The sequence below is a fragment of the Cryptomeria japonica genome, chromosome 3 (assembly GCF_030272615.1).
Source record: "Cryptomeria japonica chromosome 3, Sugi_1.0, whole genome shotgun sequence".
NCBI classification, from domain to species: domain Eukaryota; kingdom Viridiplantae; phylum Streptophyta; class Pinopsida; order Cupressales; family Cupressaceae; genus Cryptomeria; species Cryptomeria japonica.
Window position 1 is genome coordinate 568,750,779 of NC_081407.1, and position 20,855 is coordinate 568,771,633.

Consider the following 20,855-nt stretch of genomic DNA (forward strand, 5'->3'; position numbering starts at 1 on the left):
GTTTACTTTTCTTGAATCTATATATGTTCTGATTAGGCTTAAATGATTTCTTAACTCTCTCTTCAAATCTTGCATTCCTTTCAGGACATCTAGATGCAAAATGACCAATCTTATTACATGCAAAACATTTAAAAGGTTCTTTTCTTTCATACTTACTTCCTATCGGTCCTTTAGGTACTCTTCTAGCAAATAATGCTTCAATTTGCTCAAGTTCATCATCTTCTTTCCTCATATCTTCCAATTCTTTTGCATATAGGGCTTTCTAATCACTTTTGCCGGTAGATGATGATGATGCATGAAAAGAAGGTTCAGACTTTAGAACTCCAAAAGATCCAAATTCTTCAAGCTCAAAAGCAGATCATTTCCCAATCAGAATGTCTTTGTTAACTAAAGTGTTTGCCATTGTTCTCAGCTCATTAATTGCAGTTGCCTTCATCTTGTAAGCCAGTGGAAGGGCTCTCAAGACTTTGGAAACTATTTCATCTTCACTCGAAGATCCTCCACAAAATTGAATTCACATAACAATCTCATTTACTCTTTCCATAAACACAGGAATTCTTTCATTATCTTCCATCTTCAAGTTTTCATGCCTTACCAGGTAACTATCAAGTTTAGCAATTTTGACAGTAGGATCACCTTCATTCAGAGTTTGCAATTTATCCCACATAACTTTTGCCGATGATTTCATCTTCACTCGAAGATCTTCCACAATATTGAATTCCCATAACAATCTCATTTACTCTTTCCATAAACACAGGAATTCTTTCATTATCTTCCATCTTCAAGTTTTCATACCTTACCAGGTAACTATCAAGTTTAGCAATTTTGACAGTAGGATCACCTTCATTCAGAGTTTGCAATTTATCCCACATAACCTTTGTCGATGATTTATTAGTCAATCCCATGATTTGTTTATCAGTAAGCGCACACAAGAGGGCTTCTCTAGCTCTACAATCATTTTCAATATTCTTGTCCAGGTCTACAAGAGCAGGATTGCTAGATGTCGGATCATAAGGTGTGTACCCTTTCTCAGTGATCTCCCAAATATCCTTGCCAATACATCTAAGATGAGTCTCCATTTGGATTTTCCATACCCCATAATTTGTTCCATCAAGCTTAGGGATTTCTCTTTTAGAAATAGTTGTCGGTGGATTTGAAGTGTTAGCTGCCATAGGATCTACCTCAAGCGGTTAAGCTTCTACAAAAGAGGACCAAAGCTTTGATACCAATTGTTAGGATAACCGGTGAACAACAGAGAGGGGGGGGTGAATCAGTTGTTGACAAATTATATCAATTAATCCACTTAATAACCTTTAATCGGATCACATAAACATTAAGCACCGGAATATCAGAAATAGATACTGATAAGCAATAAAACTTAACAATGAAACAGATAATCAACACAATGCAACCATACCACATAACACCATGATTTGTACGTGGAAAACTCGGAAAGGGAAAAACCACGGTGGGAAGCCTACCCATAGTCAGATGATACTTCTGTAGAAAGTATGTGATACAATGAGGGGTCTGCACATGCAGGAAGGCACACTACCTAGAGTGTACTGCTCATTACAAAAGAGTCTCACTGACTACAGAGAGGTTATAACCACCTCAAGATAAATGGATAACAATCCAAAATAATGAACTGCCAGAGATAGCATCTACCATGCCTGATTACAGTCCCGGTTAAGCTCAATACTGGAGGCCTTTGACCTCTTCCTTAATCCCAATTCGATCACCTATGATCGACCAAATCTCCTTTGCTTATGATATTGCAATCCAAGACAACGACACATTATCTATAATGAGATCTTACATTATTTTATACCAACCCTAAGGCCTAAACCAATTAGATCGGCCACCTAAAAGATATTACAATAAGATCATTACATACATCCATTTTACAATGATATGTCATGTCAGCTTAAGACCAAAACAACAATAACCAATCCATAAATCATCTCGGTAATGTGTGGAGAACATGTTAACATGATATCGGTCCATAACCTAGATAGGCACCAGACCTAATATGGGTCCACCATGCCAAAGCAATGTCTTCACTCAGTTGAGGCACGATCAAAGAAAATCTTCAGCATTCTGAAATCCATCTAGAAGCTGCACCAACACCAATTATGCATCCTGTCAAGATTTTTCAGTGAAAGATTTGTTGGTTAAACCTTAAACCAATGTCGGTATGGGTTTACAAGAGTGTATGATAGCATCAGATTACCAAGTCAATACCAACTGACCAAAACATGCACCAGAAGCATGTAACACATAAAATCAAACATACTCCATTGATCCAAACATGTCGGAAGTGTCCAATAGATAGTCTCTTCTGCCAGTAACACTAGATCTTCTACCAGTAACCAAAACCTGACTGACGGTAACCAACCATAACAGCTAGTGTTGACATCAATGACAAAACATCAATGCAACACATAATCAATTCATCCATAATGCCAACAAGATTAGGAAAAGTGATTTGTAGGAATCACATGACTAGGTTAATTAATCAAAATTAATTAACTGAGTGGGTTTAGAGGAAATAATTATTGGAGGGACTTTAGAAGAATAAGGAAATAATTAATTTATTTGATAAATGTATTATTGGACAATAGTGACAATAGTCTACCCTTCCCGATATTTGCTTGTCAAGCGAAGTTAATTTTTACTAAATCTTTTGTTACTATCATGATCCCAAATCAACACTTAGAGTGTACGGTGTAATTAGCTTTTGTTGTGCAACTCTGATATTACCCTAGTTGCAATTTTGATCTAAACTTGTAACAAAAGAATCTCGAGTCAGCAAGGTTCATAAGTTACTCTCATCCTTATTTCGCATCACTTTGTGAATGTAAAGAACCGATTAGGTTGTCCCAACATTTGCACAATATCATAGATATCTCTTAATGTTAAAGCAAGAACTTATATATTAAAATGAGGATTAGAAGCGTGACACATATCCATGCAATGTTTTTTGTTAAGAAGGTTTTGATAACTATCTTTTCGTGTCAAATATTGTCTGCTTGTGTGATCAGATTTCACAAGGATGTGATAGATCTTGTATTAGATTGGTCATGTTACCATGGTAGGATAATCTTGACTGAAACTTCTTATTCATTTGAAAAATGCAAAGTTTGTCTCCTAGTTACATATGGGACAAGTTTGTATTTCAGATTTCCACGGGGTTAGCATACATCATTTGGTTCATAAAACGGCCTTTCGAATTCATGTCCAGGCCTCAAGAGGAATGTTGACAATTTTCAAAACATTTTCTTCAATGTATCAAAGGAACATTCACTTTTGGCAGTTTTTTTAATACTTTCCAAATTCCAAACTATTCGGGTATATAATTATATTAACTTTAGTTGGACTGGATTAATTGGTAAACGTCTATTATGAGATATATCTTTACTCTTGATAAAGAGAAATATTATGGCAAAATAAGTTGCCCTAAAACAAACATTACCAGTTGATCTTACAATGACTTCATTCTTTACAAATATTACAAAGTTCAATTAAAATAAGAATTATAGTCCATTAAAATACAACTTACCAATTAATAATTTCCTTTCCAACACAAACTTTGGTTTAAACCTTGCAATAATGTTAGTCAACACAATTCATAAGACCGGTTATTTCAATTAAGTTCAAGAATCCAATAACATATAAATGCAAATATAATCAATCACATTAGCATCACTCATTGGGACCTAATCTATAGTTGTATTTCAAATAAAGAACCATTGTAGGGAATTGAGAGGAAAGAAGAATTGAGTGCTTGGAACCATTCGCCACAACTAAGCCCAAGGGTGTAGAGCATCCAATTAAGACAACTTGACCCCTTGGCCCACAAGTGACAGGAACATCCAACCAAGACAATTCCATCTAACTCGAGGTAGTCTACTTAGAGGGGGAACCCATATCTTGTGATGTCCCCTTCTAGTTGACATCTGTCAGCTGAGTAGATTAGCATATCACTGACCCTCGTAGGCTGATGAGGTTGGGTAGAGGGTCCTCCAAAATTTGATTCACCACCTTCAGAGCGAGCACTCCAGGTCTGGTTTTCGTTTGAGGTCTCCAGGACTCCGTTTGAGATACATTCTATTTTTAGCAGTCCTGCTATTTATAGCCAGTAGGTTGGGCAAGGACATATTATGGTTTGCCAGTCTCCAGTTCAGACGGTAGGCATTTCTGATGAATACTTAGAGAGATATTAATATTTAATTATTTTAATTAAATATTATATGGCGAAATTTAATGTTTTAATGTTTTAAAAGTCACTTTAAGTTATAACTTAAGTGAGGGTCTATTTCTCATCAGATGGGGCCAGTTTTTATATTAAATGGAAAATGATTTATTTTTTGACACTTCAATAGTCAAAAACAAATAATAAAAGTTAAAACATCATTAAAGGCCAAATCGCACCTTTCTTGGGAATCGCGCCAACCCTAAATGGAGAAGATTAAAGAAGATTTTAGGTCTTCTTTTCATTATGCTAAGTTTTAGATAATTTGCTTTGGAGCTCTAAGAGGAGTTTTGGCCTAGGGTTTCAACAGAAGATTCTTCTACAGTGATCAGAGGTATCGGTACAGGAAAACGTGGGATTCTTGTGCAACAGCATCAGAGGCTGTGAAATATCAGCTGATCTTGCTCTTCTAGTTGGTTTCATTCAGGAGCCAAGTTTGAGCTTATTAATCAGAGAGGCGCCGCCTTTTCTCCAGTATTAGGTTGCAGCAGCAAGAGGGAAACAAAGGCATCCATGAGAGATCTTTTATCAGTGGCTGTATGGCTGCCTGGAAAGTAGCGCCAAACACCAGAAGGGCTACGATTTTCATATTGGAGGAACCAAAAAAATATAAAAGAATAGCAGAAGGGACACCTTGCCTATGTCTCCCCATCGGGCTAACATGCAAGTGATTCGGGTCAATTGGGAATAAATTATGGCTTGCTGTCATAAAAACTGTGTATGACCAGCAATAAGGAAATAAGGGTTTTAACAAAATGTCCTGGTATTTATCAGTTCTTCTCTTGCTTTGTTTGTTTATGTATTGAGCATTAATAAATGATGAACAGATGTAATAAGGGTTTGATCAGTACTGTTGAGTTATAAATTGATTTCCAGCAAATACCCATAGTTGCTTTTTTGGTGCTCAAGTTTGTCAAAATTATATTTGCTATTACAAATTTGCAAAGAACACACTTGAAACGCAACAGGTTCAGTTAAACGTCAGTTGTCTCAGTTGAGGGCCTTTTAAGGTTCTTACAATTGTATCAGAGCTAAATCCTGCCATCCTAAGGGTTTAGCAATTACATGCAATCGCAAGAAACGGGTTCACATAGGCATTACACACGCAACAGAGCCTTTTGTGAAGGAGAACAGAGTCTTAACAGGGAGTCAGATACCATGGGGGAAAGGCATACAGGCAGCCCAACCAGAGGTCACAGAGCTAAGGATGAGGAGACAAGAGAATTCTTTAGGACTATGGCCACTGGGCAGCAGCAGGTTGCTCAGGCTTTACAGGCACTCACCACCATGATGGAGCATATGAATCCTCCAAACCGAAACAATCAAGAACCAGAGGACAATAGGAGTGTAGCCAATATTCCTAGACCTCACAGGGTAGCTACACGCACAGTTGACAGGCCTTCAAGGCCTAATTTCTTGGCAGAAGAACCTGAGGATGTTGCCAGAGCTGAGGCAGAGCCTGTCTTTGTTAATAATGTTATGACGGTACATGATGAGTGGAGTCTTCTTCCACCTAATGTGAGGCAGAATCTGAATTTTGATCAGTTCATGAGGCAAAAACAGGAGGTAGAGAGAAACAGGCAAGAGAGGAGGCCTCGTTTCCAATATAGAGATCTTGAGTTTGCCACAAGCAAGCTCACTCTACCTTATTATGATGGCAGTGGTGCAGTTACAGCTAGATCTTGGATCCATAAACTAGATACATACTTCACACTCAGACCCATGATTGAAAGGGATGCAATTAAATTTGCAACCTTACACTTGGACGGTACTGCACATGAGTGGTGGCATAATGGACTCATCACTCTCCAACATGATGAGATTACCACCTACCAGGAGTTCGTTGATTTGTTAGTAGAGAGGTTTGATAAGAAAGACCCTGAGTCATACTTCCGGGAGTTAGCACAGCTGAAACAAACAGGGAACTTGGAGGTGTATGTTTCAGAGTTTTTGAAGCTGTCATGCATAGTAAATAACATGTCAAATCAGCAATTAGTAGTTTTGTTTATAGAGGGACTCATGGAGCCTTTGAGAGGCTGGGTAAAGGCATTTGATCCCCCAACACTTCTACTCGCCATTAAAAAGGCACGGAGTATGGATGTGACAGCCACTCAAAATAAATTTGGGACAAAAGGGTCAACATTTTTCAAAGATAATAGGAATTTCAGCAAAGGGAAAGAAAAATCAGACTTTAGAAATGATTACAAGCCAAAGCCAATAGCCCCTCCCTTAAATCGGGAAACACTTAACGATTTAAGGCTGAGTAGATTAGCCTATCACTGAGTAGATTAGCCTATCACTAACCCTCGTAGGCTGATGAGGTTGGGTAGAGGGTCCTCCAGAGTTTGATTCACCACCTTCAGAGTGAGCACTCCAGGTCTGGTTTTCGTTTGAGGTCTCCAAGACTCCGTTTGAGATACTTTCTATTTTTAGCAGTCTTGCTATTTACAGCCAGTAGGTTGGGCAAGGACAGATTATGGTTTGGCAGTCTCCAGTTCAGACGGCAGGCATTTCTGATGAATACTTAAAGAGATATTAATATTTAATTATTTTAATTAAATATTAAATGGCGAACTTTAATGTTTTAATGTTTTAAAAGTCACTTTAAGTTATAACTTAAGTGAAGGTCTATTTCTCATCAGATGGGGCGAGTTTTTATATTAAATGGAAAATAAATTTTTTTTGACACTTCAATAGTCAAAAATAAATAATAAAAGTTAAAACATCATTAAAGGCCAAATCACACCTTTCTTGGGAATCACACCAACCCTAAATGGAGAAGATTAAAGAAGATTTTAGGTCTTCTTTTCATTATGCTAAGTTTTGGATAATTTGCTTTGGAGCTCTAAGAGGAGTTTTGCCCTAGGGTTTCAACAGAAGATCCTTCTGTAGTGATCAGAGGTATCGGTACAGGAAAACGTGGGATTCTTGTGCAACAGCATTAAAGGTTGTGAAATATCAACTGATCTTGCTCTTCCAATTGGTTTCATTCAGGAGCCAAGTTTCTGCTTATTAATCAGAGAGGCGTCGCCTTTTTTCCAGTATTAGGTTGCAGCAGTAAGAGGGAAACAAAGGCATCCATGAGAGATCTTTTATCAGTGGTTGTACGGCTGCCTAGAAAGTAGCGCCAAACACCAAAAGGGCTACGATTTTCATATTGGAGGAACCAAAAAAATATAAAAGAATAGCAGAAGGGACGCCTTGCCTATGTCTCTCCATCGGGCTAACATGCAAGTGATTCGGGTCAATTGGGAATAAATTATGGCTTGCTGTCATAAAAACTGTGTATGACCAGCAATAAGGAAATAAGGGTTTTAACAAAATGTCCTGGTATTTATCAGTTCTTCTCTTGCTTTGTTTATGTATTGAGCATTAATAAATGATGAACAGATGTAATAAGGGTTTGATCAGTATTGTTGAGTTATAAATTGATTTCCAGCAAATACTCATAGTTGCTTTCTTTGTGCTTAAGTTTGTCAAAATTATATTTGTTGTTACAAATTTGCAAAGAACACGCTTGAAACGCAACAAGTTCAGTTAAACGTCAGTTGTCTCAATTGAGGGCCTTTTAAGGTTCTTACATATCTACTTTCCCAACCGTGTCTCCTTACTAACCCATACATGATTGCTTCTTTCACTTCCCACAACCAACAATTATGGGGATTGGAGAGGATCACACAAAGGGTTCCTAGAACCATTGCCACAACTAAGCCCAAAGGCGCGAAGCATCTAACCAAGACAACTCGACCCCTTGGCCTATAAGTGGCAGGAATTCTTGTCCATCCAACATGGGGTGGTCTACTTAGACGGGGAACCCATATTTTCTCTCCTACATGCATCTCCTTCCTAACTCACATATGATTGTTTGTGGGAAAATAAACTAATTAAAATAAATAATCATAAGAGTTTGATAGATTAGTACTTCCATTCTCAATAATCTTAACACTACATAAGGGACTATATATAAAGGAAGATCAATATATTGAATACCAATTACTTGCTAGATTATAAGTCTGTTATTTGCAGTTTCTAAATGCAAATCTGCTATTGCAGGCTATCCACAAATGATCTGATCCAATTCCTTGATGAATGCAAATTCTATGTATAAGAACTTCTGCTCCAATTCGGTGCATTAATCAGAATTAGACCTCCTTATTTTAGATGAAAATACTTATTCAATTCCCATTCCATGATTATCATTTCAAATTAATTCTCCTTCCTTTTATCTTCTCCAATATGAGGGAAAAGTCATGTCTCTTCAATAATTTTACTCCTTCGAAAGAGTCACTGCCCTTCCTCCTAATGATTGGCCTAAAACTTAAATATATTTTGATTATTTCCTATTCTAGGAAATTATTGCCTTATTAGTCACCCCCTTTTAACTACTGCCTTAATAAATATGATTGCTTCCTTTGTAAATGAAGCTACAACTTGTTAACCATATTCACAGCCTTTAATATTTTCTTTATTGCTTACTTTAATAATATCAATCGTTGTACCTGATGATATCATTTTGTCCTCCTAATAACTGACTTGTGAATGAATTATAATCATTGCTAATTACAAGTCTCTTCATCCATCGTGACCTTTTGAAATTTCTTTGATCACTGATTTGTTAAGACTGAAGATTGTTGATCAAGGGAAAGAATATTGTGAATGCTTAAGTCCTTATTTGCCGACCTCCACCCTTAGAAGAAAATAGTGAGTCTTATTAATAAGACAAATTTTCTGAATATATATTTCTGAATTCATCCAAGGATAGTGTGAAAAATGTTATTAAGGCGGGAACATGAAATACAAAAATTGTGAGGCAACAAATTCAAGTTGAATAAAAAAAATTGGGTTATTTGAACCAAATGTCAACCTTCTACTTGATCAGGACTGCTTAAATTGTGTCATAACTTTGAGAAAGCGTAATAAAGTTATGTAACCCTCTAACTCAGTCGTTCTGCAATGGAAAGCTTGTATCCATACTCAACAAAAAAAATTATAACTTGGTAAGACTAAGGCCTTAAAAAAGTTTGTACCAAAAACTTTGAAGAACTTGTGAGGCTTGACACACAGTTACAAGTTAACCATAAAAATAATGAGGTGCAAGAAATGTTAAACTTGTGTTAAGCATAAATTGAGATGCCATCAGAATTATATGCTTAGGGTGCCAAATTTAAATCTTGAATTTATTGGATCAAAAGTGGAGATAAAGGGACCAACTATTTCTTTGATCTACTCAAGACAAAATTTTCCAAGAAAAAGTTTGGGCCAATTGATATGGGTGGGACTTTCACTGGTCATCTTGATAAAATGAAAAAACAATTCATGTTGTATAAATTCTGATGGTAGTAGTATCAAAGCATTATACCCAAGGAACTTGAGAACTGTGATGCAACAAACCTTGAAAAAGAGATTACATTGGAAGAAGTTCATTCTATTACAAGTTCCTTAAGAATGACAAATCCCTTACATTGATGGTTTTCCTGTTGAATTTTATAAATCTCTCAAGGACTAGATTTTTGTTGATCTTGGAGAATGTAGGTGGGGAATCTCTGAGGAAAAATATGAATAAAGGTGTCTCAAACTTCTCCTCAAGATGTTGACAAATCCCTAGTTAAAAACTTGTGTCCTGGAAAATTTAGCTAAAGCAACTGCATTTAGGTTAAAAATCATTCCTCCTAAGATTATCTATGTTTCACAAACAATATTTGGTAAGGGTAGACACAGTTTGGAGAACATAATTACAAGATGGGTGATTATGGAATGGGCGAAAAGTTATTGTCAAATTATTCATATGCCCTTGTTAAATTTGAAAAGGCATATGACGCTATAGAATAATCATTTATTATAGTGATTTTGAGAGCTTTGGGATTCAAACCAAAATCTTCCCACACAAAAATAGCCAACCCATGATTTAACCTTGAAACACTCATAATTTTTTCCACAAGATTCAACTTCATTTCACATGGCTCCTTGCTCTGATACCATATTGGCAAAATTAATATAACAAAATGTTTTAATATTCTATCATATAGATTGATTGATTATTACAAAGAGCTCCATCTCCTTGTATAAAGATTTGAGAAGAAACCAACGAAATGGATAAACATTACATAACTCACTAAAAAGAAAACTTAAAAAAATAAACAGAAAACACTTGCTGCTAAGGTGGCCATATTACAACTGCAAGCCAAATCTTTTAATAATCTAATATCATTCTAATAATCTGTTGACTGGTTGTCATTCTTCATTTGAAACAATAGTTGTCTTATTGAAATAATTGTTTGGGAATTTTCATTGTTACATATCAGTTGTTAATAATGGCATATCAGTTGAGATTGTTGTCATCGTTATTGTTTTTTGACATAACCGTTCTTCTATGTTTAGCAATCTTTGTATGTTCACTGATCGGTAGCATTCTACTATTATTGTGATCTGCATCCTCTTGATTGGTACAGTGTTCAGTAGCATCGTTATTATTAGCATGATCAATTAATATGGGCATTATTTTTGTTGTCAACATTATAGGAAATAAAGCTAATCAAAAAAATTAATATGAAACATTATAGTTAAGACAGGACATTATTGTGCTAAAATTCTAGGCATGATTGTTGCCACTGTTCTAAACTTACAGAGGTAGTTGAAGAGGTTAGGGAAACTGTTGTTGTCAATTGTAGTTACCATTTTGTGTAGGAATAGTCTATTGGCCTTGATAGTTAAGACAAACAGTAGGGCTAACAGGTCTCATTTGCCTTAGTTGTTTTATTGCGTGAAGGATTAATTATCATTCTAGCAATGTTATTTATTAACATTGTTAAAGAGATTTATATTAGAATTATCTGTAATCAATGATCTCAAAATTACTGAGAAAAATCCACATTTCTAAATTTATGGCCTACACTCTCATTTACTTTCACAGTGTCACTCTCATGCAATTAGGATAAATTTCAAAGCAAAAAACATTGGTTATTTCTTTTCTTTTTTATGAGTTTTCCTATGTTTTGTTGGTTCCAAATATTTTTCTAGTTTTTTCTAGTTTAATATTCCAAAAAGTTGAAAATATCTTTCTTTTGGTATGCTGAGAAATTCCCAAGAAAGTTATTTGCTTCTATGGACCTGTTACCTATTTTTCACCTTAAAGCAAAAAACAACCCTATACAGAGTCCTAGGTCCTATTGAGAGAATTATTGAGGGGTCTTAAAAGATTTAAAAGGTGAGAAGTTATATCAAATGTTTTTGGGGTAAAGTTACAATATGTATTTTTACTTTTTTATTTTGTCAACTTTTAAGTTTTCCAAAATGGAAATATCCATGTTGCATATTCAAAAGGAAAGGATGTTATGTATTATGTTTTAGTGAAGCTAGGTTGAGTTCTAAGTTTGATCACTAACTGCATTAGTTTACTCATGTCGAATGTTTTCATGGAGAGGAAACCCTAGTTTCTCACTCAGCTTGCAAGCTTCAAATTGAAGCCATGATAGCAGCCATGAACAAGGAAAATATTGTGGGTTTGTGGGGAAGAAGTATCATGCCAGATGGGAAGTATTTTTCATGCTTAGCGCAAGTTTTCTTACTGTTGTTCAAGTTTGGAGATCCACATTACAACCACTTAGAATAGGTGCATGGCACATTGCATGCACAAAGACGGATCATAGGAGATCATAGTAGGTGACACCCAGATGTTAAAGATCAGTCAAGTATTTTTATGTGTGGCTTCATACCTATTATGGGTTTGTCATCTCCCCTTACACTTGTTTGAAGAGTTCATCTATAAACTCTGTGATATGTTGTATAGTAAGGGGTTGTATGAATAGCATGCTAGTTATTTTTTTGATCTGCCCCTTTATCTGTTTAAGAGCTTTGTTTCAAATTCTTTTATGGTTTGTATGGGCAATGTGTGAAATATGCTATCATTTTCCAAAACCCTACCAAGCCCTATCACAATCATAAGCAGAAAATTACGACAGTGATTGAATGAAGAATATTTTCTTGACAAATGGTTAACAATGATCAAATATATCTAAAGAATATTGTATTGCAGAAGAAGGATTGAAGCTATCATTGAAAATATGTCATAAGTATGAAAGTAAAACAATAAGGTAGAAGGACTGCTCAAGGTCTACAAAACAGAGACCATAAAAAAAATATGGCAGTGTCTTGTGAGGATTGAAATGGAGGTAAGGTGACAATGTCAAAAGGTAGTGACATAGTTGCCCATAGAGATGCAAAATATGACAACCATGTGCAATGACAAAAGATAGCCCACAACCATAAGAAAACATTATGACATTTCCTCACTATATTATTAACATTATTTGGAGTCTATGTTTGATCATGGTGTTGAGAAGATCTACAAAGAGCATAGTTTGGGAGCAATGATGTTTATGGGAATACCCTTGCTCATGTCTATTCAGTCATACATAAGAACCAAGAGTGCATCACTAAAAAACACTTTAATAAAAGTCATATAAAGAGTTCTACGAAAGATTTTAAGGGGCAGAGGTCCTAATAAGTGACAGTCATAAATATTGGGAAAGGATACCTCATGGAACAAATGATGAAAAGAAGGGTCAAAGAGTACGAAGTAACTTCATTTGATAGTCATAATGATAAAGGATTATCATGAGGCAAAGGGGTTGTCACAAGAACAAGCTACTGTCATGTTAAGAATGACAAGTGTACAAGGGAAATCGTGGGAATATGCTAAGCTGAATGATAGTCTTAAGGGCATGAGGACTTCAATCATACAAGGTTTTTGGTTTCAGACATGTTTTGATGGCACCGAGAGAGGCTAATATACAAATCAAAAGTCATTGAAACAACATTTAAGAAGTAGTGATATGAGAAGTCCTCCATGAGTAAAGGAAACGAAAGTGCTCATGAGAAGTTGTACAGGGTCTGAACTTATCAACAGAGACTTACTGTCAGGAAGAAAGTAGAGAAAACAGTTATGGCAATGGAGGGAAGAGTTTATAAAAGAATAAGGATTTCTAGATTGATGATCATGAAACAAATTATCACAACCCATTACTTTCAAAGAAAGAAGACAGTAGGCAGTGAGCAATCAAACCTTACCATAGTGCTAAGGAAAAGATGAGGTAACAGAGGTATCATCTATCGTCAAGTGTGGGTAAAACATATGACAAATGTATAATATAAACAATAATTTTGGTATGAACAGTCATATGAATAAAATGTCGAAGCTATGACTTCATATGTTTGAAGTCCTCAAAGGATCCTGGTATTAGTACCCAAAAGAGACAAAGCTACGAGAATAATGACAAGAAATATAGATAGAGAAAACTCACCATTGTCATTATCTAACAATAGCATCAAAGGATTGCACAATATTGAAGGAAAGCCAACTTTTTGTGTTCAAAGAACAATGTTTGTATGTGTTAATAGTTGAGTGTAAAATCTTTGAGTCAAAGAGTAAAGATATTATGAAGTGTGACAGTCAAAAGACCATGGAGTAGCTGCATCAGAAAAGAACAGTCAAATTGAATGTCATGAGGCACCAAAAACATGTATGACAATCCAAGGTAATGGAGTGCATTCCTCAAAGGTCAAGAGACTGTCACAATGCTAAAGATCACTAAAAAAGTTTCAAACCTCCAACAAAGAAATAGTTCAAGAAAAGAGAACAGTGATCAACACTCTATGTTAGAAACAAATATATGATGCATAAGAAAAAGAGAAAAACATTTTCCTCTCATTGAGAAAATACAATGATAATTAAAGTTTCAAGCTGGATAACATTAAAAAGGTGGACTCAATGGCAGCAATGTGTAGGGGTATGAGTAGCCAGTGAAACCATCTATAATTTCAAAGAACATAATTACATGATAGTCATATGAACCCTTAGGACAACCTTCACAAACCCTTGTCTCTATAACTTTAGCATTTGGAGACAAGGTAACAGTAATTGTAGATGTGTGAAGGATAATCCTTAATGGACAACAAAGCATAGTCTTATTCAGGGGAAATCAATATGAACTTTAAAACCCTTATAAGAAATGGACAGTTGCTAAGACAATGAATGGGCACTAAATAATAGCAGTGGTAGTGTCTTTGTGACAAGGATTGAATGCCAAATGTGAGACAATCAAAGGACAATGAAGACCCAAAGGTCTCTTTGCCAAAGACAAGGGATAGTAATCCATTCAAGTGATTAGAGAACAATTCATGTCATTAAGACAGCCATGTGACTGAGAACAAGTCTTTTTCAAAGACTCTGTTGTAGCATGTGAAAGCAGAGGACAATATCAAAATGGTCAATAGATCACAAGAGCAGTCATCTAAGACACCACCCAAATACAAAGAGCCTTCACACCAATGACAATATGAAAGAACAGTAATGGTAGCAGTCATGATGGCGAGGTAACAGTGGGTGTAGGTTTAATAAGGGCCAGGTACCAAGCACCAATGAGATCCTTCTAGAAACAAGGTCACAATATATAAATGAAGGGTTTGACAAGATTGCAAGGTAAAAAACAAGGTCTGCAATAGGATACAGAGCAGTAGAGATGCAAATTTGTCAAGAGAAATGAATGATTGTAACACACACGTGTCTGCATCATGGATAGAGTGGAAAATGATATTAAACCTTTACCAGCCAAATGGAAGAATGTAAAGACAAAGATAGGGAATGGTTACCATATATGATGCAGTACATTTCATGATTGATAGTAGTGCAGCAGTAACAGTGAATGAAACTAGTAAAAACTTTCAAAATAGTCCATTGACAGTCCATTGTAAAGACAGTACATTAGCATACACGACTGCAGAAAGAAATAAGAGCAGCATGAAGACAAGATATGGTGTTGATACCTATGAATAAAGCAAGGGAACTATCACAGTTCATCATCCTTAACAAAAGGAAGAAAAGATATTTATGATTGTACTAACGGCTTCTAAAAATTAAAAGCCAAAGGGGCTTCAAAAAAAAATCACAAGAGGATTGACAAAGAATTTGTTTATCCTTGTAGGAGTTTTCTCATAGTCATGAAGGCCTCCAAACATATTTCAAGGAGATATATAATGATGTTTTGTAATACAATTCATAAATTGTTAACCATGAAAATTATAAAAGAAAAGAGCATATTTAGGGAGAAAAGACAGAGTAGCAATCAAGTAGTACATGTTAAATGTGCAATCCTTGAAGATATTCTACGCTTTAAAAAAGGACTAGGTGATCAGTTAACAAGATCCTGATTCATGCAATCAGCTCAAAGGTGATTTACACAGGCGAGCAATGAAATTTTATTTATGCTACAATTTTGAGCCCTAAAAAAGAGGTTTTGGGAAGCAAATACAACAGTTAGACATCAGTTTGAGACCCTACATGAGTGGTACACCAGTTGATACAAGTCTTGAACTCATCAACCACCAGTTCAGAGCAGTTTAAGCCACCTTTTTGCATGATTTTTGATCTCATTCGACCCAAAGAGATTTATCATGCAAACTTGAAAATGGAATCAAGGTTAGAGACCACATGTTGGAGCTGAGTTTGAGGATCAAGGCTGGAGTTTGACATCAGTCTCTTCTTTCAGTCAATAATGTTGCTTCCTTTCTATATAACTTCTTTTGTATCTTCTTTCTTTTCGCTAGTTCTTTTTTTTTGCTTGCAATATACAACAACAAGAAGCATTGTAACTCAATTTTTTCGAAGTATATTTTTGTTTTAGAAGCATTTTCAGATTCATAACAGGATTCCTTTCAATCTCAATAAAAGAGAAGCAGTTACTTTTCAAATTTCTCTTGTTTTGAAGTGGTTAATGGGTGATTTGATATAGTTATTGTGATTTATTTGCAAATCCTCTTATTATGTCTCATGTATCCATTGTTGAAGCAAGAGGTTTCATGTTAGTGCAATTTATAGGATGTGTTTAGTTGTTTTTAACAAGTTGAAGTTGTGAAAATTATCATTTTCCTTCAAACAAATGTTAATTTCAAAACCTTCCTATGAATCAATTTATGTACTGGATGATTTCAATTTGAGCTACGAATGAAATCTGATCTTCATTGAAGTTGATTGTGGGTTTAGGACAGAAAATAGAGTTAAAATTTTGGTGCATCACCTCCTAGAATTAATAGAATTTTAATTCAAGCAATCTCTATATCCCTTTTCCAAGCAAGTTTCAGTTATTTTAGGAGTTTTTTAAAGGGAAGCAGCCCATAATCTGGAGGTCCATCTCCGTTTTAGGTCACACACAACCTGAAGATGTCCCCATGTTGCACGGGATTGATAAGCTTTAAGGCTTAGCATTTGGCACAATCCTTTGTGACAACAGGACCAAAGCAAATTGTGGGTCCTCAAGTACACACACAAAAGGAAGATTGAAGTTGAAAGTTTGTGAATGGAAGCCATAAACTCAGTTGAAGATGGTTTACAGTGGACCATGAAGGAGGATGCTTTCAGCATATGTTTGATTAGGCTCCACTTATCTTATAAGACTCTACTTGGAACTAGTGTTGGATATATGTTGTAATGCCCCTTTTTTAAAGATAGGATTTAATTATAAATAATTAAAAAAAATTAAAACATAAAATAATAAAAAATATATATAACAGAATTAAAATGTAATTAATTTAATGAAAGGTCAAAAGGCATGGATAAAAGAGTCATGACTCTCTCAAACATAAGATTTAAAAAGGAGAAGAGATCATTTGAAAAGAGAGAGGGAGGAGAAAAGAAATGAATGGAAGCATGTGAACCAAGGAAGTAAAAATGTAAGAAGAAAGGAATGGGAAGCAGAAAGGTTGTCTTCTTCAAAGGGCAAAAATTATGAAGGGTTGTACTATTTCAAAGGGTGGAAATTGTGAAAGGTTTTGTCTCTTGCCAAAGGGCAGGCAGGATGAAGAGATGTGACCTCTCCCTCACATGGGAAGATATAAAGGGAGGAAGGTCCATTTGAGGAAGAGACGGAAAGAGATCAACTTGGAGAATAATTTATTCTCAAAGGTAGCAATGAGGGGTGGTGACTCAATTCTAATGAAGGGTGGTGACTCAAGTCTTATATAAGGTGGTGACCATTTCACCAATGAAATATAAAAGAGATCATTCCAATCATTCAAGTATCACTTATCAATCATCATTCCAATCATTCAAATAAAAGAAAACAATCAATCAGGAAACCATTCTATCAAATCAACAATCACTTAATCATCACTCACCAATACCTCAAATCATCAAATCAAAGGAATTCATTCAATCAATCAATCATCAAAGTGGTCAGATTGGGTATTAATAATTAAGTATACAGCAGTTCAATTTTATACGGTAATTTTGGTATGAGTTCCCTGTGCATAGCAAAATGAATACTATTTATATTTGCACACTGCTGATTAATGATGCATTGTTATTTACGAATGTCTAATATAGCATAATGAATATAAATTATATTTCTTCTTTGTTGATTCATATTTTGTTGTTGCTTATGATTATTTATTATATAGATGTAAAGAAAACGTGACATAATATAGGATGTTCTATATATATATTTTGTTTTTCAACCATGGTAGGGGTAATGAGGAATTACAAGAAGGGGAATGATGACGGGATCATCTTCTAGATACGCCAGCTCATGGTATAAGGTCGAGGATTTCGATGGGGCCAATGGGGTACATGGGTATTGCCTTTGGACTTAGAAAGGGTGGACTTTCAGGGAACCCAATTGTGAATACTCCTCATGCTCTCTATAATGGTAAATGAATGCATTAACAATGTTCAATCATGGGAAGTAGGATAGAAGTGGCAAGATTGAGGGGAACATTTTTAGGACACCTCACTAGGTACACCACCTCATATGGATGGCCAAGGTCACATGAGGCCAAGAGGGATGGTATATCCACTCTTGGGCCTAGGGTAGATGATCTCTAGGGCACCCTATCAAATCACTTTATTCTAGCTTCCCTATGGTTGAATTCCCCCAATAAATTAAAAAATTCTTACGATTAAGATTATGTTCCTAACCCTAGTAGGAAAGTTACTTGGAATTGTGATTTTAGGGCAAAAACTAGGGCATTTACAAAAAGAGACATTAAATATGTTTGGGGTTTTGTGTAGTTGTGACATCATGATTCTTCATTCACTAGGTTTTGAGGTTTTTTTGGAACTTTGAGCCTTTTCCTTCCCTGTATGTACTAAGCGATGTTTGGTTGTTTTGGTTGAATTGAGGGAGGAGCTCAATAGATTCCCTTTACAAAACTTAAAAAATAATAATAAAAAGATAGGTAATAATAGAAAATAAATTAGCCTTCAGTGTAGACCGGATGGTTAAGCCATTGAAAGACACGGGCAGCGGTCACAGGTTTGAAACTCAATTTCCCCAGCGTATATATTTAAAGCTACCTCTCAGGCTGGCTCTAGGTCACTGGGCTATTGATTCCTCTAGTTAAAAGAAAAAAAAAATAATTGAGTAAGGATATGAAGGATAGTGAGACAAATCAGAAATTACAACAAAACTTCAATGAATCTCACTCTCGATGTAGCTTTACATGACATAGTTTTTTGAGAAAGTTAGAACTGAAGCCATGAGCTTGTGAAATTTCTGAGATTTAATCCATCTAAAAAAAGGTTTTGTCAAATCTATAGGCCAATTCTAATTGAATCTGAATGTGGTAAGAGTTGTGTTTTGCTATCTGGATGGCATTATTTCAAAATTTTGTAGCAACAAGAATATCGTCGAAGGTATTCAGGACTTGCAGAAGAACAAACTTTATTTATTTTTCTTGAACATCAGCTAAAAAATGTAGAACTTTAAATTTTCCATGTTCCACTTTGCCATAAGGAATAGCATAATTAGACATGGGGTCTTCGGAATAATGTTTATAATTGCAAATAGATATTTAGCTAGTGTTAATAATATTTTGTTGTTGCACGTTTCCACTAGGGATTTTGAAGTCTACTATGGATGCAACTGGGGTAAACTTCTTAGCGCTTAAATTAATTACTAGATACAGTCCTGGAAAACTATCCATAGTTCGTAGACTCAAACTTGGAGACTACTCGGCAAGCCGTAAATTTTTGAGTAGGCAAATATTTGACAAAAACTCAGCAACTTAGAGAGTACTAAAAATTAAAATTTCTTAAAAAACCATATATTTTTGAAAAATTAAATGTATTAAATTAAAAATTGGCATCTCAAGAGAGAAAATGAATGGTTTTATAGCCCAAAAAAAATTGAAAAACATGTTTGTAACCCGTGTTTTACTCACATTGGAATTTTTACCCATATTTTCCCTATGCCTATAAAAAAACTTGTGAATTCAACTTGTAAAAACTCACGGAGAAAAAAAAAAATTGAGAGTACTCCACATCTCAAACAGTACTCGCAGGGTTTGCAAACTATGGTCAACCGCCATTGATTACTTTTCTTGTAATATCGGTTATAAATTATATTTTTAAGAGGCATTGATGATAAAAATATTAGTTTGTATCTTATTTCTACACTCAATCTTCTTCTACACCAGTTTTTGTGACATCCATTTCATTATTTAGCACAAGCATGACATCATTGGGTATTCTTGACTGCGCTAGTTCCCAAATTTGTTTTCATTAACTTATTTGAGATTATAGTGACATTGAACCTGCAACGAAGAATGATTTATCCAGAGTACTGGTAGATGCAGGCATTGTCATTATAAGATTGATCATACTGCCTTGAAATCATGTTGGTTCAGAAAAAAATAGAGAACTAACATTTCTTTTTCTACATCAATGCATACTATCCAAGCAATGCCTATTGGGCAGTTCAGGAATTTGCTCACTTATGCAAAACCCACACAAGAATTTCGAACAAATGTTGTTATTAGGGTTTATTTCAGGAATGAATTTGTCATTTTTCCTGATAATTACTATTGCCCTAGACATCCTTAGCATGCAAGTGTTTCACATATAAATTAATTTTCATGTGCAGTAAGCGAGCATGGAAGGACAAATGAGAAAGCTTAAATTGAAATCCTGGTTAATTTCATTTGGATTAAAGGTACCTTGGGTTAAGAGGAAGACGAAGAATGTTGGTTGATGGCGGCGGCTTCCCTACGCAGCTCCTTTATAACAGCAGCGAGTGCTTCAGGATTAACTCCTTGTTCGGTTAGTGCAATGAGAATCGTCAGGTTGTGCTGATCGATTCTAGTCTGCATAAAATTTGACATGGAAAACACCAAATCCAACGACTCTCTCGCCTTTTGTGTCGATCCTCTATCCATCTTCATCTCGCATAATTTCTGAAAAATGCTCCCCAAGATCACCAGAGTTCCAATATTTAAATACCGGTTAGGTGTCTATCTTTCAATTAAGGTCTAATTTCGACGGCCCGTCATGGACTTGAATACAAATATTATACACCAAATTTTAGTTTCCTGCAGAAAGGGCATGGTTCCATTCGATTTGCTCTTTTTCTAGTGTGGGATGGTCCACAAAATTTTATTACCTATCTCTTAGGTTAAGAGCCAATATGCATTCTCTCAAATTTGTGAGGATCCTCACTATTTCTTATGATGTGGAGAATTTAGAAGGTTCATTATGAATCATTCAATTTCATTAAGAATTATGAGAATGATTTTAAAAAATCAATTACAATTTTACAGTTTAAAAATATTTTCT

At 35.3% G+C, this 20,855-nt stretch overlaps 1 long non-coding RNA gene across 1 annotated transcript; it reads right to left on the reverse strand.

The window, feature by feature from the left end:
• Positions 1–1,775: 1,775 nt before the first annotated feature.
• On the reverse strand, positions 1,776–20,523 carry LOC131075670 (uncharacterized). Its single transcript, XR_009113248.1, has 2 exons — positions 20,240–20,523; positions 1,776–2,142 (listed from the first exon to the last, which is right to left on the reverse strand). It is a non-coding gene; the product is annotated as an uncharacterized LOC131075670 (long non-coding RNA).
• Between the last annotated feature and the right edge of the window lie 332 nt (positions 20,524–20,855).